Source organism: Hyla sarda, chromosome 10 (genome assembly GCF_029499605.1).
Source record: "Hyla sarda isolate aHylSar1 chromosome 10, aHylSar1.hap1, whole genome shotgun sequence".
Classification (NCBI taxonomy): domain Eukaryota; kingdom Metazoa; phylum Chordata; class Amphibia; order Anura; family Hylidae; genus Hyla; species Hyla sarda.
This window is the reverse complement of record NC_079198.1, coordinates 5,635,661-5,659,974: the sequence shown is the minus strand read 5'-3', so window position 1 is coordinate 5,659,974 and position 24,314 is coordinate 5,635,661. Positions and strand designations below refer to the sequence as shown.

At 48.2% G+C, this 24,314-nt stretch overlaps 1 protein-coding gene across 2 annotated transcripts in view; it reads left to right on the top strand.

The window, feature by feature from the left end:
- Positions 1-9,863: 9,863 nt before the first annotated feature.
- PHC2 (polyhomeotic homolog 2) overlaps positions 9,864-24,314 on the top strand; it is a 72,580-nt gene continuing 58,129 nt past the window's right edge. Inside the window, exon 1 of one of the 2 annotated variants that reach the window (XM_056543671.1) lies at positions 9,864-10,322. The gene's annotated coding sequence lies outside the window, so the exon portion shown is untranslated. The remainder of the gene's footprint in view (positions 10,323-24,314) is intronic. The other variant, XM_056543669.1, reaches the window with a different exon arrangement.

The following is a 24,314-nucleotide window of genomic DNA, read 5'->3' as shown; positions in this document are numbered from 1 at the left end:
TGCTTCCCTATAATACCCCTGAACATCAAAAAGCATAGTCAACGATTACGAAAAATCATTGTATATCTGCTTCCTCCCTGTAATATCTCTGTATATACTCCCACTTTATATTATCACTGTATATCTGCCTTCTCCTATACTATCCCTGAATATACAACCTCCTTATAAATGCTCCTATAATATCCCTATATACACCCCTTCCTGTAATATCCCTGTATATACCCTCTCCCTTTAATATCCCTCTATATCCCCCATAATATCCCTGCATATACCCCTTCCCCCTACATATCTCTGTATATGTGACCCCTTCCTGTAATATCCCTGTATATACCCTCTCCCTTTAATATCCCTCTATATCCCCCATAATATCCCTGCATATACCCCTTCCCCCTACATATCTCTGTATATGTGACCCCTTCCTGTATCACCCCTGTGTATGTCTCTTTCCTGCACAGAAGGGTTAGGTTTTTTATACCTCCTATTTTACAGCAGATGACACATTAATAAATAGACAGCCCTGGAACACCATTCTGATGAAACTGAGGGAAGCTTTGGGGGATGCAGGACGGCGCTGGAAGAAATCCCACCCCATCTTCACACCCAGCGCTCCTCCCCCATAACTCACTTCTCCACCATTATCGAAGACAAACTTTCCAAACTACAATGCACATTGCATCTCACCACCTGTACACTTGACCCAATCCCGTCCCACCTTATTCCCTACATTACTACTCTGTTTATTCCACTAAACTAAACACTGCCATATTTTCCTTTTCAATTGAACAGGCAACCATGACACCCATCCTCAAGAAGTAATCTCTTGACCTTTCTTCCATCTCGCTCCTCCCCTGTGCTTCAGAACATTTTGAACATTTTGTCTACCTTGGACTGTCCTCCCAACTCCTATTCAATGCACTCTTTCACCACCCCCAATCTGGCTTCCACCCCCCCACCGCCCTAATCAAGGCGACCAATGATCTGCTCACCACTAAAGACTTACGTCACAACACAGTAAACCATTCCCCTTCTGCTTCAAACTCTCTCATTCCTCGGTGTCACTAATTTTGTCTTCTCCTGGATCTCCTCATAACTCACCAACCTTACATTTAGTGTCTCCTACGCTCACACTACCTCCTCACCTCACTCTCTCACTGTTGGAGTCCTCCAAGGGACTGTCCTGACAACTGACGACACTCAAATCTACGTCTCTGGTCCAGACGTCACCTCTCTACTATGCAGAATCCCAGACTGTCCGTCAGCTATTTCTTCTGCTTCCGTTTTCTAAAACTCAACATGGAGAAAACAGAACTCATTATCTTTGTACCGTCTCGCTCTACCCCCCCCCCCCCCCTCCCGATCTATCAATTACATCAGTGGCTCCACTGTCTCCCCACTCTCAAAGTCAGCTGTCATGGGGTAAGCTTCGATTCTGCTCTGGCCTTCACACCATAAACGTATTGCCTACTACCGTCTCCACCTCAAAAACATCTCTCGAATCTGCTCCCTTCTCAACTTTGACCGCCAGGTTCTGCATCGAGTGCTTCTCTTGGAAGCAGGTAAAAGATAGAAGATTGGGGGAGGGGGGGGACCGGATGGAACCGAATGGGAGTTGTGGGGGACCAGGGATAACTTAGTATAGTTTTCCTTTCTATAAATTTTTGCAAAACACCCGATTAAAACACCCCTTTAAATACGTGCCACCATCTATATACTGGCACCCTTAACTGGGCTGCAGAGTTTTTTAGTGTCCATAGTAAGTAGTTCTTCATTGGGGATAAACTTTTTATTTCCTTTTTATCTTTCCCTCTTTCTCATGTTTGCATGTTTCTTATACGTGTATATTATATTCCAGATGTCCAGCACTGGAGGTAGTTAAAAAAAAAAAAGGCAATCTTCAACTTTCTATAGTTCTCAAAAGTAATTTAATCTCATAAATCAAAGTGAATAATATGAGATTATTTATCTTCTAGTGATTCTGATTATTTTTATCTACTAAATATAATAAAATCTAGTAAATTACTGAAACTGTTTACCCTGAAAAGAAGCTTTGATTATGTTTTCTAAAAAAGGGGAAATGTTTCCTGGGCATCAAGTCTTGGATGAATTTTTGCTAACAGAATTGGGCAAACCTAATAGAAACATAGACCTGGTGTAAGGTTCAATTCACTGTACAGATAAGACCCTTAAAGGGGTACTACACTGCTAGACATCTTATCCCCTATCCAAAGGATAGGGAATAAGATGTCTGATCATGGGGGTCCCACTGGTGGGGCCCCCCCGCGATCACCCGCAGCACCGGCATTCTAACTAAACAAACACTAGGTTCCTGAGGCAGTGGTCATGATGTCACAGTCACAGCGCCTTGTGATGTTACAGCACACCCCCCCTCCATTCATGTCTATGGGAGGGGGCGTGTCGATCGACACGCCCCCTCCCATAGACATGAATGGAGGGGGTGTGGTGTGACATCACGAGGTGGCGAGGTTGTGACATCACAAAATGTTCAGGATGCTCGAGCACCGGAGTACCCCTTTAAGTTTCTTAATCTCGAGAATTGACCCCAGAAGTCAATCTCACAGTTGGTAAATTGACATTGAGGTCTCTTATTTCCAGTTGAGGGTTCTTCATTGTTACTCAACTTTATGGATAGAAAGTGGAACTTGTTTGTACCCAACCTAATCCCACATTTGCAAAACCTCTTTAGCATCTACATGTGTTTCCAGAGCTCTTCATATGTGGTTTAGCCAGCTGTCAGGAGACATACAGGAAGGGCTATCGAGAGAGGCCATCTGTGAGAATGTAAATTTCTATGTGATCTGCCAGTTAATACTCCAAAACCTTTTCCTATGAATCTTGCCAATATTCATTCAATCCTTAGATATGAAGCAGTGTTCATGTTTCTTCAAGATCTCACTTCTGCTCACTTTCCTTTCAGCCAGACAAATTTGATGTATAACTTCAACTTGAAAAATTCAACTTAATGACAACAAAGGTGTCTCCTTAACTAGATATAGAATTTATATAAAATTTTAGATCTTTTAGAAACAGAAAAAAACTGAAAAAATTCAAAAACTGAAGGAAGGAGAAATTTAAAGGGTTATTAGGACCCTATAAAAATCCTCTGTAAACAAGAAGTCTTCTGGCCCAGGTAAAAGCAAACAGTCCAGATGCCAACTGTTCACCTTCATGGGAAAGACTGACGCAATTTGCCTTGGTGTAAACTCAGTTTTACGTTCTGTTTAACTCCCCTACAAATCAAGGCTGTTAGAGTACAGGACAGGTCAGTCCCTTCACCTCCTCTACCCCTGATTGTCTGGGGAGTCACTAAGGCTTCTTTCACACTGCCATTCTGACACAGCAGTGTGACGTCCATTGGGGAAGCCGGGGAGAATAGCGGGAGGAAAAATACATCATGGATGTTTTTTCCTCCCGCTACTCCCATCGAAAAACAACGGTACCCGATGGACCCCATAATAGTAAATGGAACCTGTCGGGACCCGTTGTTCCCCCGTCTAAAAGAATGTCCGTTAGGGAACAAAAAAAATGCCTGACAGATGTTTTCCCACGGGGCTTTCCAACATCAGTGTGAAAGCGGCCTAACTGGTGAAGGGGTGGAGATTCGCTGAGCTCTAATATCCGAGAAGAATGTCCAGTGGGCCACAAAGCCTATTTGGCATATATTTTTTTTAACTCTGATATCTGCACTGGAGGGATGAATTTACTAATCAGAGGTATGTATGGATTCAAGGTTAAAAGCCCTATTCAGCTATGCCCTTATTTTATATCCTAAAACCCTAATAACCTTGCTGAAAGGCCCTCTTTAATGTGTATGGGCAGCTTAAGGGGCAGATACATCATCCCCTATCTTCATTGGTGAATTCTCAATCCATGGACCAGCTTCCGGCCCATCTGTCAATAACTCTGAAGACTACATTTCCTGATAAACACAGAAAAATCTTGATTTGCTCCATCTACAACAAGAAATTTCTAGGGTTCATTATCAATACTGAACAGATGTCTCAGAAACAATCTGGAGTAGACTGCCAAGCTAAAGTCATCAGTTCTTTTCTTCATATTGCAGTCAAGGACGTCTAAACGCAAAGCTATAGCAGTCCTGGGGATGTTAAGCTCTTCAATAGATACTGTTCCTGAGGCAAAAGCCCAAAGGAGAAAACTGTCGTGGAATGTTCAGAGCCAAATGGTCTTTCTTACACCTGTGGACAAGGCAGGGGTGTAGGTGCAGACCATGCAGCCTTGGAGCGAGGACCCCCTCTCGGTTAGTCCAGTTCCTTTTTCTATTGGTAAGAAACTGTGCAGAACTTTTCTCCCCAGTGAATGGCACTGTCAGCAAACTAATGGAGGGGTATTGACTAATAGATAATGGAAAGAAAGGGAAAAAACACTAGACCTTTCTATCTTGGTGGACAGAATCAGATGCCCAATAGGAGGTCTATTTTCATATGTGCTATGGGTCCTTTTTCTTCAATGTACTTCAATGGGAGTATGAGCCAGATGAGATTTTATCTGGTGGATCAAGACTCCTTTTATCTGGTGGATCAAGACTCACTTCTTATCTCATGCGAACGAGCAGGGTGGAAACTGAAGTCATTCCCTGGCACGTGAATGCTCCTTCATCATGCATAAGGTGAAAGTGGGGACAATTATCCCAGCAATCCATATTCGGGGCAGTTTGAATGTTACAGCATATTGCTACAGCCACAATTTGGCCCTTAGTAAGATTTCTTAACCAAAATTTTCAGCCAATAACTGGTGTTCCCCAGACTGACTTCATGGCAACAAGGAAGAATGCTCAGTATCCCAAATTTTGCCTTTTCAACAAAGCGGACTCTGATTTCAAGGGTTCTATCGAAAGTGAAGAAAGAAGACACAATAGTGAAAGTGTTGATCCATTTTGGTCCTGAAGAGCCTGGTTTCCTCTCTTACCGACTCATTCAAGAGGATGATACTGGAGCCTGCCCCCCAAGAGTAACCTTCTAGCCCAGAGCAGGTTGTCTACAAAAACTCATCCAGTCTACATAAGTGTCAGAAAGCGGGGAATTCGACATCTGGGACCCTCCGCAATCTCCAGTACGGCGCCCCAGCGCTCCTTATGAATGGACGCGTGTCAACCACCACACAAAGCAGTGACCGACATGCCCCCTCCATGCATCTCTATGGGAGAGCCAGAGATACCAGAGTACAGCGCTCTGGATCACCCATAGAGTTGCATGGAGGGGGCATGTGGGCCACCGCTTCATGCAGTGCTCAACGCAGCTCTTTTCATGCCGAGAACCAGAGTGCCGTATAGGAGATTGCGCGGGGTCCCACCAGTCGGTCCCGCCTCTGATCTGACACTTATCCCTTAGGATAGGGGATACATTTCCCTAACCCGGAGTACTCCTTTAAGGATTTTTGTGGAGAAACATTCCACTAGAAATGTAGTTGCTACCTGCTCTCTTGCAGTTTTTTCAAGACAGTATCCAGAAAGAAGAAAGATGATACCCAGCACTCACCAGTAATGCACAGTGAAGATTTATTATGCCATAGTGTAGTACAAGGACGCGTTTTGGCGTGGGAGCCTTCCTCAGCTGTCTGGCATAGGCTGGTATCATAGGCTGGTGCCATAGGCTGGTGAATGCTGGTATCATCTTTTTTCTACCTGTGGCTTTACCTCGTGCACCACCGCAGATTCCACGGAAGTGCCGACATATCCCTATATTGAGTATCCAGAAAAAGTTGAAATGGAATGTGAACATGGCCTCCGGAGATTCAAGTAGTGAAGAACATCAGACCTCAGATTCATGCCTAATTCTCCATCTTTGGATTTGCTACTGGTGCCTAACCATCTTTCAGAACCTTCTTTTAAATCCCCGTAAGACAGCCGCTTGCATTACTTATCTTCTTCTTAGCTGCATTTGCATCTTCTTGGTGGATTCTTGAGGTCCGGACTTTCTCTTGCCGAGAGTAATAGCTCAGAATTTTAGTGGACTGCGTGGTCTAGGAACCATGCCAGGGATTCTTGACCAGACATAAACCAAGAAACCTTTCAACTGGTTCTTTAATCTGATACCGAGAATGAGGAACAAATGAAGCTTCATTTCATTGGTGTCCATAGTTTAATTTTATGCTACTTGATGAACATAGAAGACGTCTGGAACTCTAAAGCAATATTCCTGCAATATCAAGATTGTGAGGCCGGGTTCATACGACAGAATCTCTCTTCTGTGGCCCTTCTTTATCCTCTGTTGTTTGGCTCCTATCTTCTATTATGCAACCTCTGTCTCTCCTCTGTTATGTGGCCCCTGTCTCTCCTCTGTTATGTGGCCGCTGTCTCTCCTCTTATGTGGCCTCGATATCTTCTATTATGCAACCTCTGTCTCTCCTCTGTTATGTGGCCCCTGTCTCTCCTCTGTTATGTGGCCCCTGTCTCTCCTCTTATGTGGCCTCGATATCTTCTATTATGCAACCTCTGTCTCTCCTCTGTTATGTGGACCCTGTCCTCTTCTGTTATGTGGGCCCTGTCTCCTCTGTTATGTGGCCCCTGTCTCCTGTTATGTGGCCCATCTCTCCTCTGTTATTTGGACCCTGCCCTCTTCTGTTATGTGGGCCCTGTCTCCTCTGTTATGTGGCCCCTGTCTATCCTCTGTTATGTGGCCACAGTCTCCCGCTATTTGGCCCTGTTTTCTCATCCATTATGTGGTCTTGGTCTCCCCTCCATTATGTGGCCTCAGTCTACCGGTGTGTGGCCCTGGTCTCCAGTTACGTAGCCCCCTTATTTTGTAATGTGTCTGGTCTCCCGTTATGTGGCCCGTCCCCTGTTATATGGCCCCGGTCTCCTATGTGGCCCCTGTCTCTCCTCTAATGTGGCCCCTGTCTTTCTGTTATGTGGCCTTGGTCCCTTGTTATGTGGCTCCTGTCTCCTGTTATGTGGCCCCTGTCTCTCCTGTTATGTGGCCCGGTCTCCTCTCCGTTTTGTGGCCCCTGTCTCCTCTGTTATGTGGCCCCGGTCTCCTCTGTTATGTGGCCCCTGTCTCCCTTTGTGTGGTTTCAGTCTCCTGGCATGTGACCCTGTTCTCTCCTATGTTATGTGGTTCCAGTCTCACGTTATGTGGCTCCGTTCTCTCCAACATTTATGGCCCCAGTCTCCCCTCCGTTATGTGGCCCAGGTCTCTCATTATGTGGTCCCATTTTGTCGTCCATTATGTGGCCCTGGTTTTCCCTGCATTATATGGCCTTGGTCTCTTGCTATGTTGCCCCGGTCTCCTGTTATGTGGCCCTCTTCTTATGTGATGTGGTCCTGGTCTCCCATTATGTGGCCCCTGTCTCCCTTTATGTGGGTTTAGTCTACTGCCATGTGGCCCCGTTCTCTCCTCTGTTATGTTGCCCTGGTCTCCCATTATGTGGCCTCAGTGACCCCTTTTTAGTTCCGATCTCTTGTTATGTGGTCCTGATCACCCCTCTGTGGCCTCTGTCTCCCCTTCGTTATATGGCCCGATCTCTCCTCTGTGGCCCGTCTCTCCTCTGTTGTGTGGCCCCAGTCTCCTCTGTTATGTGGCCCCTGCCTCTCCTCTTTTTATGTTGTCCCTGTCTCCTCTGTTATGTGGCCCTGTTCTTGTCCATTATTTGCCCCTGGTCTCCCCTTCATTATGTGGCCTCTGTCTCCCGTTATGTGGCCCCTGTCTCCCGTTATGTGGCCCCCTTCTTTTATGATGTGGCCCTGGTCTCCCATTATGTGGCTCCTGTCTACCTTTATGGGGTTTCAGGCTCCTGGCATGTGGCCTCGTTCTCTCCTACGTTATGTGGCCAATCTCTCTTCTGTTGTGTGGCCCGTCTCCTGTTCTTTGGCCCTGTTCTCTAGTACATTAAGTGGTCCTGGTCTCCCCTCCATTATTTGGCCTCGGTCTACCGTTATGTGGCACTGGTCTCCTGTTACGTAGCTCCCATCTTTTGTGATGTGGCCTGGTCTCCCATTATGTGGCCCCTGTCTCCTCTGTTATGTGGCCCCTGGTATCTTCTCTGTTATGTGGCCCTGGTCTCTCCTCTGTTATGTGGCCTCTGTCTCTCCTGTTATGCAGCCCCGTTCTCATGAGGACCCGGTCTCCTGTTATGTGGCCCCTGTCTCTCCTCTGTTATGTGGCCCCTGTCTCTCCTGTTATGTGGCCCCGGTCTCATGAGGCCCCGGTCTCCTCTGTTATGTGGCCTCTGTCTCTCCTGTTATGTGGCCCCGTTCTCATGAGGCCCCGGTCTCCTCTGTTACGTGGCCCCTGTCTTTCCTCTGTTATGTGGCCCCTGTCTCCTGCTATATGGCCACGTTTCCTCTATGTGGCCCCAGTTTCCTCTGTTATGTGGCCCCTGTCTCTCCTCTGTTATGTGACCCCTGTCTCCTGTTATGTGGCCCCGGTTTCCTCTGTTATGTGGCCCCTGTCTCCTGTTATGTGGCCCCTGTCTCCTGTTATGTGGCCAAGGTTTTCTCTGTTATGTGGCCCCTGTCTCCTGTTATGTGGTCCCAATTTCCCCTGTTATGTGGCCCCTGCCTTCCGTTCTGTGGTGCCTGTCTCCTGTTATGTGGTCCCTGTCTCTCCTCTGTTATGTGGCCCCTGTCTCCTGTTATGTGGCCCCGGTCTCCTGTTATGTGGCCCCGGTCTCCTTTTATGTGGCCCCGGTTTCCTCTGTTATATGGCCCCTGTCTCTCCTCTGTTATGTGACCCCTGTCTCCCGTTATGTGGCCCCTGTCTCCTGTTATGTGGCCCGTCTCCCGTTATGTGGCCCTTGTCTCCCGTTATGTGGCCCCTGTCTCCCGTTCTGTGGCCCCTGTCTTTCGTCATGTGTCCCTTGTCTCCCGTTATGTGAACCCTGTCTCCTGTTATGTGGCCCCTGTCTCCTGTTATGTGGCCCCTGTCTCCTGTTATGTGGCCTTTGTCTCCCGTTATGTGGCCCCTGTCTCCCGTTCTGTGGCCCCTGTCTTTCGTCATGTGTCCCTTGTCTCCCGTTATGTGAACCCTGTCTCCTGTTATGTGGCCCCTGTCTCCTGTTATGTGGCCCCTGTTATGTGGCCCCGGTTTCCTCTGTTATGTGGCCCCTGTCTCCCGTTCTGTGGCCCGTCTCCTGTTATGTGGCCCTTGTCTCCCGTTCTGTGGCCCGTCTCCCGTCATGTGGCCCGTCTCCCGTTTTGTGGCCCCTGTCTCCCGTTTTGTGGCCCCTGTCTCCCGTTATGTGGCCCCTGTCTCCCGTTATGTGGCCCCTGTCTCCCGTTATGTGACCCCTGTCTCCCGTTCTGTGGCCCGTCTCCCGTTCTGTGGCCCCTGTCTCCCGTTGTGTGGCCCCTGTCTCCCGTTGTGTGGCCCCTGTCTCCCGTTGTGTGGCCCCTGTCTCCCGTGGTGTGGCCCCTGTCTCCCGTTGTGTGGCCCCTGTCTCCTGTTATGTGGCCCCTGTCTCCAATTATGTGGCCCCTGTCTCCAATTATGTGGCCCCTGTCTCCCGTGGTGTGGCCCCTGACTCCCGTGGTGTGGCCCCTGTCTCCCGTGGTGTGGCCCGTCTCCCGTTGTGTGGCCCCTGTCTCCGGTTGTGTGGCCTCTGTCTCCCGTTGTGTGGCCCCTGTCTCCCCTTGTGTGGCCCCTGTCTCCCGTTCTGTGGCCCCTGTCTCCCGTTCTGTGGCCCCTGTCTCCCGTTATGTGGCCCCTGTCTCCTCTGTTATGTGGCCCCTGTCTCCCGTTCTGTGGCCCCTGTCTCCCGTTCTGTGGCCCCTGTCTCCCGTTCTGTGGCCCTTGTCTCCCGTTCTGTGGCCCTTGTCTCCCGTTCTGTGGCCCCTGTCTCCCGTTATGTGGCCCCTGTCTCCCGTTATGTGGCCCCTGTCTCCCGTTCTGTGGCCCCTGTCTCCCGTTCTGTGGCCCCTGTCTCAAGTTGTGTGGCCCCTGTCTCCCGTTATGTGGCCCCGTGTCCGGCTATGCCGCTCCCCCGGGACGCGCTGTGCGGCCGCCGCTCCTGATTGGCTGTTGCCAGGTAACGTGATAATGGAGCTGAGGCTGCTCTGCCGGGATGTGTGCGCTCCAGTAGCAGAACAAAAGCTGCCGGAGGCGGGATGCTGGCGGCGCCGGGACCGCTCAGAGCTGCCGTGTACCGTCACCGCCGCCCCCTCCCCGGCTTAGCTCGGCACGCTGGGTGTCAGGGAGGGAGACACGGCCGCTCCATCACCGAGCTCCGCTCCTGCCAGGGCCGGCGCCGCTCACAGGCCGCAGAACATCCATAGCAACACATTCCGCCGCACAGGAGGCGACAGATGCAGCAGAGCTGAGCGAGTGCAACCAGATCCCTGCTGACCGCAGGTAAGGGGAGAATTGTGACCTACACCGAGGGTATACATGGGAGGAGGGGTATACAGGTGTGAGGAGGGGGGGTATACAGGTGTGAGGAGGGGGGGTATACAGGTGTGAGGAGAGGTATACAGGTGTGAGGGGGGGTATGTAGGTGTGAGGAGAGGTATACAGGTGTGAGGGGGGTATACAGGTGTGAGGAGAGGTATACAGGTGTGAGGAGGGGTATACAAATGTGAGGAGGGTATACAGGTGTGAGGAGGGTATACAGGTGTGAGGGGGGGGGTATACAGGTGTGAGGGGGGTATACAGGTGTGAGGAGGGGTATACAGGTGTGAGGGGGGTATACAGGTGTGAGGAGAGGTATACAGGTGTGAGGGGGGTATACAGGTGTGAGGAGAGGTAAACAGGTGTGAGGGGGGTATACAGGTGTGAGGAGAGGTAAACAGGTGTGAGGGGGTATACAGGTGTGAGGATAGGTATACAGGTGTGAGGGGGGTATACAGGTGTGAGGAGAGGTATACAGGTGTGATGGGGTATACAGGTGTGAGGAGAGGTATACAGGTGTGAGGGGGGGGTATACAGGTGTGAGGGGGGTATACAGGTGTGAGGAGAGGTATACAGGTGTGAGGGGAGGTATACAGGTGTGAGGGGGTATACAGGTGTGAGGGGGTATACAGGTATGAGTAGAGGTATACAGGTGTGAGGGGGGGTATACAGGTGTAAGGGGGGTATACAGGTGTGAGGAGGGGTATACAGGTGTGAGGGGGGTATACAGGTGTGAGGGGTATACAGGTATGAGGAGAGGTATACAGGTGTGAGGAGGGGTATACAGGTGTGAGGGGGTATACAGGTGTGAGGAGATGTATACAGGTGTGAGGGGGGTATACAGGTGTGAGGAAAGGTATACAGGTATGAGGAGAGGTATACAGGTGTGAGGAGGGGTATACATGTGTGAGGAAGGGAATACAGGTGTGAGGAGGGGTATACAGATGTGAGGAGAGGTATACAGGTGTGAGGAGAGGTATACAGGTATGAGGAAGGGGTATACAGGTGTGAGGAGAGGTATTCAGGTGTGTGGAGAGGTATACAGGTGTGAGGAGGGGTATACAGGTGTGAGGAGAGGTATACAGGTGTGAGGAGAGGTATACAGGTGTGAGGAGGGGTATACAGGTATGAGGAAGGGAATACAGATGTGAGGAGGGGTATACAGATGTGAGGAGAGGTATATAGGTGTGAGGAGGGGTATACAGATGTGAGGAGAGGTATACAGGTGTGAGGAGGGGTATACAGGTGTGAGGAGGGGTATACAGATGTGAGGAGTGGTATACAGGTGTGAGGAGGGGTATACAGGTGTGAGGAGGGGTATACAGATGTGAGGAGAGGTATATAGGTGTGAGGAGGGGTATACAGATGTGAGGAGAGGTATACAGGTGTGAGGAGGGGTATACAGGTGTGAGGAGGGGTATACAGATGTGAGGAGTGGTATACAGGTGTGAGGAGGGGTATACAGGTGTGAGGAGTGGTACAGGTATGAGGAGAGGTATACAGGTGTGAGGGGAGATATACAGCAGGTATGAGGAGATATATACAGATATGAGGAGAGGTATACAGGTGTGAGATGGGGTATACAGGTGTAAGGAGGGGTATACAGGTGTGAGGAGAGGTATACAGGTGTGAGGAGGGGTATACAGGTGTGAGGAGGGGTATGCAGGTGTGAGGGGAGGTATACAGGTGTGAGGAGGGGTATACAGGTGTGAGGAGAGGTATACAAGTGTGAGGAGGAGTATACAGGTGTGAAGGGAGGTATACAGGTGTGAGGAGGAGTATACAGGTGTGAGGAGAGGTATACAGGTGTGAGGAGAGGTATACAGGTGTGAGGGGAGGTATACAGGTGTGAGGGGAGGTATACAGGTGTGAGGGGAGGTATACAGGTGTGAGGAGAGGTATACAGGTGTGAGGGGAGGTATACAGGTGTGAGGGGAGGTATACAGGTGTGAGGGGAGGTATACAGGTGTGAGGAGAGGTATACAGGTGTGAGGGGAGGTATACAGGTGTGAGGAGAGGTATACAGGTGTGAGGGGAGGTATACAGGTGTGAGGAGAGGTATACAGGTGTGAGGGGAGGAATACAGATATAAGAAGAGTGTGCGGGGAGTTATGTAGATTTGCATAGTTATACAGGTGTATGGGGAGTTATGAAGATAAGCAGGGAGTTATACAGGTGTACAGAGTTATAATGCTATACAGAGGTATGCAGAGAGTTATACAGGTGTACAGAGTTATAATGCTATACAGAGGTATGCAGGGAGTTATACAGGTGTACAGAGTTATAATGCTATACAGAGGTATGCAGAGAGTTATACAGGTGTACAGAGTTATAATGCTATACAGAGGTATGCAGGGAGTTATACAGGTGTACAGAGTTATAAAGCTATACAGAGATATGCAGGGAGTTATACAGGTGTACAGAGTTATAAAGCTATACAGAGATATGCAGGGAGTTATACAGGTGTACAGAGTTATAATGCTATACAGAGGTAAGCAGGGAGTTATACAGGTGTACAGAGTTATAATGCTATACAGAGATATGCAGGGAGTTATACAGGTGTACAGAGTTATAATGCTATACAGAGATATGCAGGGAGTTATACAGGTGTACAGAGTTATAATGCTATACAGAGGTATGTAGGGAGTTATACAGGTGTACAGAGTTATAAAGCTATACAGAGGTATGCAGGGAGTTATACAGGTGTACAGAGTTATAATGCTATACAGAGGTAAGCAGGGAGTTATACAGGTGTACAGAGTTATAATGCTATACAGAGGTATGCAGGGAGTTATACAGGTGTACAGAGTTATAATGCTATACAGAGGTATGCAGGGAGTTATACAGGTGTACAGAGTTATAATGCTATACAGAGGTATGTAGGGAGTTATACAGGTGTACAGAGTTATAATGCTATACAGAGGTAAGCAGGGAGTTATACAGGTGTACAGAGTTATAATGCTATACAGAGGTATGCAGGGAGTTATACAGGTGTACAGAGTTATAATGCTATACAGAGATATGCAGGGAGTTAAACAGGTGTACAGAGTTATAAAGCTATACAGAGTTATGCAGGGAGTTATACAGGTGTACAGAGTTATAAAGCTATACAGAGTTATGCAGGGAGTTATACAGGTGTACAGAGTTATAATGCTATACAGAGGTATGTAGGGAGTTATACAGGTGTACAGAGTTATAAAGCTATACAGAGGTATGCAGGGAGTTATACAGGTGTACAGAGTTATAATGCTATACAGAGGTAAGCAGGGAGTTATACAGGTGTACAGAGTTATAATGCTATACAGAGATATGCAGGGAGTTAAACAGGTGTACAGAGTTATAAAGCTATACAGAGTTATGCAGGGAGTTATACAGGTGTACAGAGTTATAATGCTATACAGAGGTATGTAGGGAGTTATACAGGCGTACAGAGTTATAATGCTATACAGAGGTATGCAGGGAGTTATACAGGCGTACAGAGTTATAATGCTATACAGAGGTATGCAGGGAGTTATACAGGTGTACAGAGTTATAAAGCTATACAGAGATATGCAGGGAGTTATACAGGTGTACAGAGTTATAATGCTATACAGAGGTATGCAGAGAGTTATACAGGTGTACAGAGTTATAATGCTATACAGAGGTATGCAGGGAGTTATACAGGTGTACAGAGTTATAAAGCTATACAGAGATATGCAGGGAGTTATACAGGTGTACAGAGTTATAATGCTATACAGAGGTATGCAGGGAGTTATACAGGTGTACAGAGTTATAAAGCTATACAGAGGTATGCAGGGAGTTATACAGGTGTACAGAGTTATAATGCTATACAGAGGTAAGCAGGGAGTTATACAGGTGTACAGAGTTATAATGCTATACAGAGGTATGCAGAGAGTTATACAGGTGTACAGAGTTATAAAGCTATACAGAGTTATGCAGGGAGTTATACAGGTGTACAGAGTTATAATGCTATACAGAGGTATGTAGGGAGTTATACAGGCGTACAGAGTTATAATGCTATACAGAGGTATGCAGGGAGTTATACAGGTGTACAGAGTTATAATGCTATACAGAGGTATGTAGGGAGTTATACAGGCGTACAGAGTTATAATGCTATACAGAGGTATGCAGGGAGTTATACAGGTGTACAGAGTTATAATGCTATACAGAGGTATGCAGGGAGTTATACAGGTGTACAGAGTTATAATGCTATACAGAGGTATGCAGAGAGTTATACAGGTGTACAGAGTTATAATGCTATACAGAGGTATGCAGGGAGTTATACAGGTGTACAGAGTTATAATGCTATACAGAGGTATGCAGGGAGTTATACAGGTGTACAGAGTTATAATGCTATACAGAGGTATGCAGAGAGTTATACAGGTGTACAGAGTTATAATGCTATACAGAGGTATGCAGGGAGTTATACAGGTGTACAGAGTTATAATGCTATACAGAGGTATGCAGGGAGTTATACAGGTGTACAGAGTTATAATGCTATACAGAGGTAAGCAGGGAGTTATACAGGTGTACAGAGTTATAATGCTATACAGAGGTAAGCAGGGAGTTATACAGGTGTACAGAGTTATAATGCTATACAGAGGTATGCAGGGAGTTATACAGGTGTACAGAGTTATAATGCTATACAGAGATATGCAGGGAGTTAAACAGGTGTACAGAGTTATAAAGCTATACAGAGTTATGCAGGGAGTTATACAGGTGTACAGAGTTATAATGCTATACAGAGGTATGCAGGGAGTTATACAGGTGTACAGAGTTATAAAGCTATACAGAGGTAAGCAGGGAGTTATACAGGTGTACAGAGTTATAATGCTATACAGAGGTATGCAGGGAGTTATACAGGTGTACAGAGTTATAATGCTATACAGAGGTATGCAGGGAGTTATACAGGTGTACAGAGTTATAATGCTATACAGAGGTATGCAGGGAGTTATACAGGTGTACAGAGTTATAATGCTATACAGAGGTATGCAGGGAGTTATACAGGTGTACAGAGTTATAATGCTATACAGAGGTATGCAGGGAGTTATACAGGTGTACAGAGTTATAAAGCTATACAGAGATATGCAGGGAGTTATACAGGTGTACAGAGTTATAAAGCTATACAGAGATATGCAGGGAGTTATACAGGTGTACAGAGTTATAAAGCTATACAGAGATATGCAGGGAGTTATACAGGTGTACAGAGTTATAAAGCTATACAGAGATATGCAGGGAGTTATACAGGTGTACAGAGTTATAATGCTATACAGAGGTAAGCAGGGAGTTATACAGGTGTACAGAGTTATAATGCTATACAGAGATATGCAGGGAGTTATACAGGTGTACAGAGTTATAATGCTATACAGAGGTATGTAGGGAGTTATACAGGTGTACAGAGTTATAAAGCTATACAGAGGTATGCAGGGAGTTATACAGGTGTACAGAGTTATAAAGCTATACAGAGATATGCAGGGAGTTATACAGGTGTACAGAGTTATAAAGCTATACAGAGATATGCAGGGAGTTATACAGGTGTACAGAGTTATAATGCTATACAGAGGTATGCAGGGAGTTATACAGGTGTACAGAGTTATAATGCTATACAGAGGTATGTAGGGAGTTATACAGGTGTACAGAGTTATAATGCTATACAGAGGTAAGCAGGGAGTTATACAGGTGTACAGAGTTATAATGCTATACAGAGATATGCAGGGAGTTATACAGGTGTACAGAGTTATAATGCTATACAGAGATATGCAGGGAGTTATACAGGTGTACAGAGTTATAATGCTATACAGAGGTATGTAGGGAGTTATACAGGTGTACAGAGTTATAAAGCTATACAGAGGTATGCAGGGAGTTATACAGGTGTACGGAGTTATAATGCTATACAGAGGTAAGCAGGGAGTTATACAGGTGTACAGAGTTATAATGCTATACAGAGGTATGCAGGGAGTTATACAGGTGTACAGAGTTCTAATGCTATACAGAGATATGCAGGGAGTTAAACAGGTGTACAGAGTTATAAAGCTATACAGAGTTATGCAGGGTGTTATACAGGTGTACAGAGTTATAATGCTATACAGAGGTATGTAGGGAGTTATACAGGCGTACAGAGTTATAATGCTATACAGAGGTATGCAGGGAGTTATACAGGCGTACAGAGTTATAATGCTATACAGAGGTATGCAGGGAGTTATACAGGTGTACAGAGTTATAAAGCTATACAGAGATATGCAGGGAGTTATACAGGTGTACAGAGTTATAATGCTATACAGAGGTATGCAGAGAGTTATACAGGTGTACAGAGTTATAATGCTATACAGAGGTATGCAGGAAGTTATACAGGTGTACAGAGTTATAAAGCTATACAGAGGTATGCAGGGAGTTATACAGGTGTACAGAGTTATAATGCTATACAGAGGTAAGCAGGGAGTTATACAGGTGTACAGAGTTATAATGCTATACAGAGGTATGCAGGGAGTTATACAGGTGTACAGAGTTATAATGCTATACAGAGATATGCAGGGAGTTAAACAGTTGTACAGAGTTATAAAGCTATACAGAGTTATACAGGTGTACAGAGTTATAATGCTATACAGAGGTATGTAGGGAGTTATACAGGTGTACAGAGTTATAAAGCTATACAGAGGTATGCAGGGAGTTATACAGGTGTACAGAGTTATAATGCTATACAGAGGTAAGCAGGGAGTTATACAGGTGTACAGAGTTATAATGCTATACAGAGGTATGCAGGGAGTTATACAGGTGTACAGAGTTATAATGCTATACAGAGATATGCAGGGAGTTAAACAGGTGTACAGAGTTATAAAGCTATACAGAGTTATGCAGGGTGTTATACAGGTGTACAGAGTTATAATGCTATACAGAGGTATGTAGGGAGTTATACAGGCGTACAGAGTTATAATGCTATACAGAGGTATGCAGGGAGTTATACAGGCGTACAGAGTTATAATGCTATACAGAGGTATGCAGGGAGTTATACAGGTGTACAGAGTTATAAAGCTATACAGAGATATGCAGGGAGTTATACAGGTGTACAGAGTTATAATGCTATACAGAGGTATGCAGAGAGTTATACAGGTGTACAGAGTTATAATGCTATACAGAGGTATGCAGGGAGTTATACAGGTGTACAGAGTTATAAAGCTATACAGAGGTATGCAGGGAGTTATACAGGTGTACAGAGTTATAATGCTATACAGAGGTAAGCAGGGAGTTATACAGGTGTACAGAGTTATAATGCTATACAGAGGTATGCAGGGAGTTATACAGGTGTACAGAGTTATAATGCTATACAGAGATATGCAGGGAGTTAAACAGTTGTACAGAGTTATAAAGCTATACAGAGTTATGCAGGGAGTTATACAGGTGTACAGAGTTATAATGCTATACAGAGGTATGTAGGGAGTTATACAGGCGTACAGAGTTATAATGCTATACAGAGGTATGCAGGGAGTTATACAGGCGTACAGAGTTATAATGCTATACAGAGGTATGCAGGGAGTTATACAGGTGTACAGAGTTATAAAGCTATACAGAGATATGCAGGGAGTTATACAGGTGTACAGAGTTATAATGCTATACAGAGGTATGCAGAGAGTTATACAGGTGTACAGAGTTATAATGCTATACAGAGGTATGCAGGGAGTTATACAGGTGTACAGAGTTATAAAGCTATACAGAGGTATGCAGGGAGTTATACAGGTGTACAGAGTTATAATGCTATACAGAGGTATGCAGGGAGTTATACAGGTGTACAGAGTTATAAAGCTATACAGAGATATGCAGGGAGTTATACAGGTGTACAGAGTTATAATGCTATACAGAGGTATGTAGGGAGTTATACAGGTGTACAGAGTTATAATGCTATACAGAGGTATGCAGGGAGTTATACAGGTGTACAGAGTTATAATGCTATACAGAGGTATGCAGAGAGTTACAGGTGTACAGAGTTATAATGCTATACAGAGGTATGCAGAGAGTTATACAAGCGTACAGAGTTATAATGCTATACAGAGGTATGCAGGGAGTTATACAGGTGTACAGAGTTATAAAGCTATACAGAGGTATGCAGGGAGTTATACAGGTGTACAGAGTTATAATGCTATACAGAGGTCTGCAGAGAGTTATACAGGTGTACAGAGTTATAAAGCTATACAGAGGTATGCAGGGAGTTATACAGGTGTACAGAGTTATAATGCTATACAGAGGTATGCAGGGAGTTATACAGGTGTACAGAGTTATAATGCTATACAAAGGTATGCAGGTGTGCAGAGTTATATAGGTGTACAGAGAGGTATACAGATGTGAAGAAAGGTATACAGGTGTGCAGTGTATAACAGGTGTACAGGAGGTTATTCCTGTATATAGCATTATACATAATGATTGTGCTATGTGGGGTATATATTATGTGTAATCACAGATCAGGTCCTCCTCTGTATGCAGCAGGTAAGATCCTCCAGACCCTCTGTCCTCTGCTAGACCCCTCTAATCCACACTGTCCTACCCATTACCCAAAACTGCTTTGTTTCCCTCTCTAGACCCCTCTGTCCCAACCTCTGGACCCCTCTGTCCGACCCTCTGGACCCCTCTGTCCTCTTCTAGACCCCTCTGTCCCACCCTCTGGACCCCTCTGTCCCACCCTCTGGACCCCTCTGTCCTCTTCTAGACCCCTCTGTCCCACCCTCTGGACCCCTCTGTCCCACCCTATGGACCCCACTGGACCCCTCTGTCCCACCTTATGGACCCCTCTGTCCCACCCTATGGACCCCTCTGTCCCATCCTCTGGACCCCTCTGTCCTCTTCTAGACCCCTCTGTCCCACCCTCTGTACCCCTCTGTCCCACCCTCTGGACCCCTCTGTCCCACCCTCTGGACCCCTCTGTCCCACCCTCTGCACCCTTCTGTCCCACCCTCTGGACCCTTCTGTCCCACCGTCTGGACCCCTCTGTCCTCTTCTAGACCCCTCTGTCCCACCCTCTGGACCCCTCTGTCCCAACCTATGGACCCCTCTGGACCCCTCTGTCCCACCCTCTGGACCCCTCTGTCCCACCCTATGGACCCCTCTGTCCCACCCTCTGGACCCCTCTGTCCCACTCTCTGGATCCCTCTGTCCCACCCTATGGACCCCTCTGGACCCCTCTGTCCCACCCTCTGGACCCCTCTGTCCCACCCTCTGGACCCCTCTGTCCTCTTCTAGACCCCTCTGTCCCACCCTCTGGACCCCTCTGTCCCACCCTCTGGACCCCTCTGTCCCACCCTCTGGACCCCTCTGTCCTCTTCTAGACCCCTCTGTCCCACCCTCTGGACCCCTCTGTCCCACCCTCTGGACCCCTCTGTCCCACCCTCTGGACCCCTCTGTCCTCTTCTAGACCCCTCTGTCCCACCCTCTGGACCCCTCTGTCCCACCCTCTGGACCCCTCTGTCCCACCCTCTGGACCCCTCTGTCCTCTTCTGGACCCCTCTGTCCTCTTCTAGACCCCTCTGTCCCACCCTCTGGACCCCTCTGTCCTCTTCTAGACCCCTCTGTCCCACCCTCTGGACCCCTCTGTCTCACCCTCTGGACCCCACTGTCCCACCCTCTGGACCCCTCTGTCCCACCCTCTGGACCCCTCTGTCCTCTTCTAGACCCCTCTGTCCCACCCTCTGGACCCCTCTGTCCCACCCTCTGGACCCCTCTGTCCCACCCTCTGGACCCCTCTGTCCTCTTCTGGACCCCTCTGTCCTCTTCTAGACCCCTCTGTCCCACCCTCTGGACCCCTCTGTCCTCTTCTAGACCCCTCTGTCCCACCCTCTGGACCCCTCTGTCTCACCCTCTGGACCCCACTGTCCCACCCTCTGGACCCCTCTGTCCACCCCCCAGACGGCCATGTCTCCTCCTGAAGACTTTTCTGCTCCATGGAGATCCCTCTGTCTCCTTCTTCTCCCAAATCCCTCTTTCCCTTTGAGACCACTATGTCCTCCCCCAGACTCTTCTGCGCCTTTTCTAGACCACATAAACCCTTTGCCCCCCTTTTTAAACCTTCAGGGGGGCATTTATCATTATATATACACCGTTTTCACTGTCTATATTGCGTAAAAAATTTTGCGCAATTAATTTTTGTTTTTATTTTATTTTTGCGTACTTTTTGATAGAAGTTTTACTGTGGGATTCTATGTGACTCTGTACGGTAGAGCTGATTATGCAGTGTACATCGATTTATCAACTGCGTCTTTAATGTTTACATTCGTTTTGCGCAAGTCCCGATGAAATTGCGCAAATATACACCATCTAGGGGGACACGTAACAAGCTGATGGAATCTGTTCAGCAATATGTAATACAGATTTAGAACTGCCTCCAATTATTTAAAGGGGTACTCCGCTGGAACAAACTGATCGGAACGCTGGAGCGCCAGGAGCTTGTGATGTCATAGCCCCGCCCCCTCAATGCAAGTCTAATGGAGGGGGCGTGACAGCCGTCACGCCCCCTCCCATAGACTTGCATTGAGGGGGTGGGGTGTGATGTTATGAGGGGGTGGGGCTATGACATCACGAGCTCCCGGCGCCAACTCCAGCGTTCGGAACAGTTTGTTCCAAACGCTGAGCAGCGGAGTACCCCTTTAATCTTTTTGCCATAGACTGACTATTACACTACAACCTCTGAAGGGAATTCACCATCATTAGGGTCACGGCCTTAACACTTTATTAACCTGGGTAGGAAAGTAATAGGAAAAAAGAAAAATAGACTAGAAACATGTTAAAAATGTCATCATAAGGCAACTTGGAGATATAAGAAGGCCCTAACCTGGGAGGAGAGGAGGGAAGTCAGAATTCGGAGGCCCTGCAGCTCTGTGAAGTGTGCGGTAGAGAAGGAGGGCACGGTAGAGCCATGGGGGGGGGAGCGTTTTTATATTTGCGCAACGTTTATCAAAGCACGTGCGCATTTGTAGTAAATTTTGCACAAGAGTGTAAATTAGACAGCAGTGTAAAGGGGTAGATCTGTGTCTACAATAGACACCTAATGATAAATGTCCCCCTCAGTGTTTTTTATCCGACATCCACTTCCTCCTGTCTACCCCCAGACCACTCTTCCCTCATCCTGACTCCTTTCCTTCCAGAGTCATCCTCTGTCCCCTTCAGATCCCCTTTTCCTCCTAAAACCCCTCTCTCCTCTCCAGGCTCCTCTGTCCTCTCTGAACCCCCTTTTCCTTCTCCAGGCTCCTCTGTCTCCTCCTCTAGACTTCTCTGTCCTCCTTCAGACTCCTCTGCCCTCCTCCTCCAGACTTCTCTGTCCTCTTCAGACCCCTCTGTCCTCCTCTAGACTTCTCTGTCCTCTTCAGACCGCTCTGTCCTCCTCCAGACTTCTCTGTCCCCTCTGAACCCCCTTTTCCTTCTCCGGGCTCCTCTGTCTCCTCCTCTAGACTTCTCTGTCCTCCTTCAGACTCCTCTGCCCTCCTCCTCCTGACTTCTCTGTCCTCTTCAGACCCCTCTGTCCTCCTCCAGACTTCTCTGTCCTCTTCAGACCCCTCTTTCCTCCTCTAGACTTCTCTGTCCTCTTCAGACCGCCCTATCTCCTTTACAGACCCCTCTATCCTCTTCAGACCCCTCTGTCCTCCTCTAGACTTCTCTGTCCTCTTCAGACCCCTCTATCCTCTTCAGACCCCTCTGTCCTCGTCAGACCCCTCTGTCCTCTTCAGACCCCTCTGTCCTCCTCCAGACTTCTCTGTCCTCCTCCAGACTTCTCTGTCCTCCTCCAGACCCCTCTGTCCTCCTCCAGACTTCTCTGTCCTCCTCCAGACTTCTCTGTCCTCCTCCAGACTTTTCTGTCCTCTTCAGACCCCTCTGTCCTCCTCTAGACTCCTCTGTCCTCTTCAGACCCCTCTGTCCTCCTCCAGACCCCTCTGTCCTCATCCAGACTTCTCTGTCCTCTTCAGACCCCTCTGTCCTCTTCAGACCCCTCTGTCCTCTTGAGGCCTTACTGTCCTCCTCCAGGCCTCTATGCCCCCTCCAGATTCCTCTGTCCTCCTCCAGACCCATATGCCCCCTCCAGATCCCCCTGTCCTCCTCCAGACTCCTATGTCCTCCTCCAGACTCCTATGTCCTCCGCCAGACTCCTCTGTCCTCCCCCAGACTCCTCTGTCTTCCTCCAGACTCCTCTGTCTTCCTCCAGACTCCTCTGTCCTCCTCCTCCAGACTCCTCTGTCCTCCTCCAGACCCCTCTGCCCTCCTCCTCCAGACTTCTCTGTCCTCTTCAGACCGCTCTGTCCTCCTCCAGACTTCTCTGTCCTCCTCCAGACTTCTCTGTCCTCTTCAGACCCCTCTGTCCTCCTCTAGACTTCTCTGTCCTCTTCAGACTGCTCTGTCCTCCTCCAGACTTCTCTGTCCTACTCCAGACTTCTCTGTCCTACTCCAGACTTCTCTGTCCTCCTCCAGACCCCTCTGTCCTCCTCCAGACCCCTCTGTCCTCCTCCAGACCCCTCTGTCCTCTTGAGGCCTTTCTGTCCTCCTCCAGGCCCCTATGCCCCCTCCAGACTCCTCTGTCCTCCTACAGACCCATATGCCCCCTCCAGACTCCTCTGTCTTCCTCCAGACCCCTATATGCCCCCTCCAGATCCCTCTGTCCTCATCCAGACTCCTATGTCCTCCCCCAGACTCCTCTGTCCTCCCCCAGACTCCTCTGTCTTCCTCCAGACTCCTCTGTCCTCCTCCAGACTCCTGTCCCCTCCAGACTCCACTGTCCCCTCCAGACTCCACTGTCCTCCTCCAGACCCCTCTGCCCTCCTCCTCCAGACTTCTCTGTCCTCTTCAGACCCCTCTGTCCTCCTCCAGACCACTCTGTCTTCCTCCAGACCCCTCTGTCTTCCTCCAGACTCCTCTGTCCTCCCCCAGACTCCTCTGTCCTTTCTGGACCCCTCTGTCCTCCCCCAGACTCCTCTGTCCTCCCCCAGACTCCTCTGTCCTCCCCCAGACTCCTTTGTCTTCCTCCAGACCCCTCTGTCTTCCTCCAGACCCCTCTGTCCTCCTCCAGACCCCTCTGTCCTCCTCCAGACTCCTCTGTCCTTTCTGGACCCCTCTGTCCCCCATTACTTCCAGCTTCCTCTGTTATATCATGAAATCATCATCAATCTACTCCATAGACTGTGTGACCTCACTGCCCGCCCATGTGACCTCACCATCCAATCACCAATTAGCCTACTCCATAGACTGTGTGACCTCACTGCCCGCCCATGTGACCTCACATCCAATCACCAATTAGCCTGCTCCATAGACTGTGTGACCTCACTGCCCGCCCATGTGACCTCACCATCCAATCACCAATTAGCCTGCTCCATAGACTGTGTGACCTCACTGCCCGCCCATGTGACCTCACCATCCAATCACCAATTAGCCTGCTCCATAGACTGTGTGACCTCACTGCCCGCCCATGTGACCTCACATCCAATCACCAATTAGCCTGCTCCATAGACTGTGTGACCTCACTGCCCGCCCATGTGACATCACCATCCAGTCACCAATTAGCCTACTCCATAGACTGTGTGACCTCACTGCCCGCCCATGTGACCTCACATCCAATCACCAATTAGCCTACTCCATAGACTGTGTGACCTCACTGCCCGCCCATGTGACATCACCATCCAATCACATATTAGCCTACTCCATAGACTGTGTGACCTCACTGCCCGCCCATGTGACCTCACCATCCAATCACCAATTAGCCTGCTCCATAGACTGTGTGACCTCACTGCCCGCCCATGTGACCTCACATCCAATCACCAATTAGCCTGCTCCACAGACTGTGTGACCTCACTGCCCGCCCATGTGACATCACCATCCAGTCACCAATTAGCCTACTCCATAGACTGTGTGACCTCACTGCCCGCCCATGTGACCTCACATCCAATCACCAATTAGCCTACTCCATAGACTGTGTGACCTCACTGCCCGCCCATG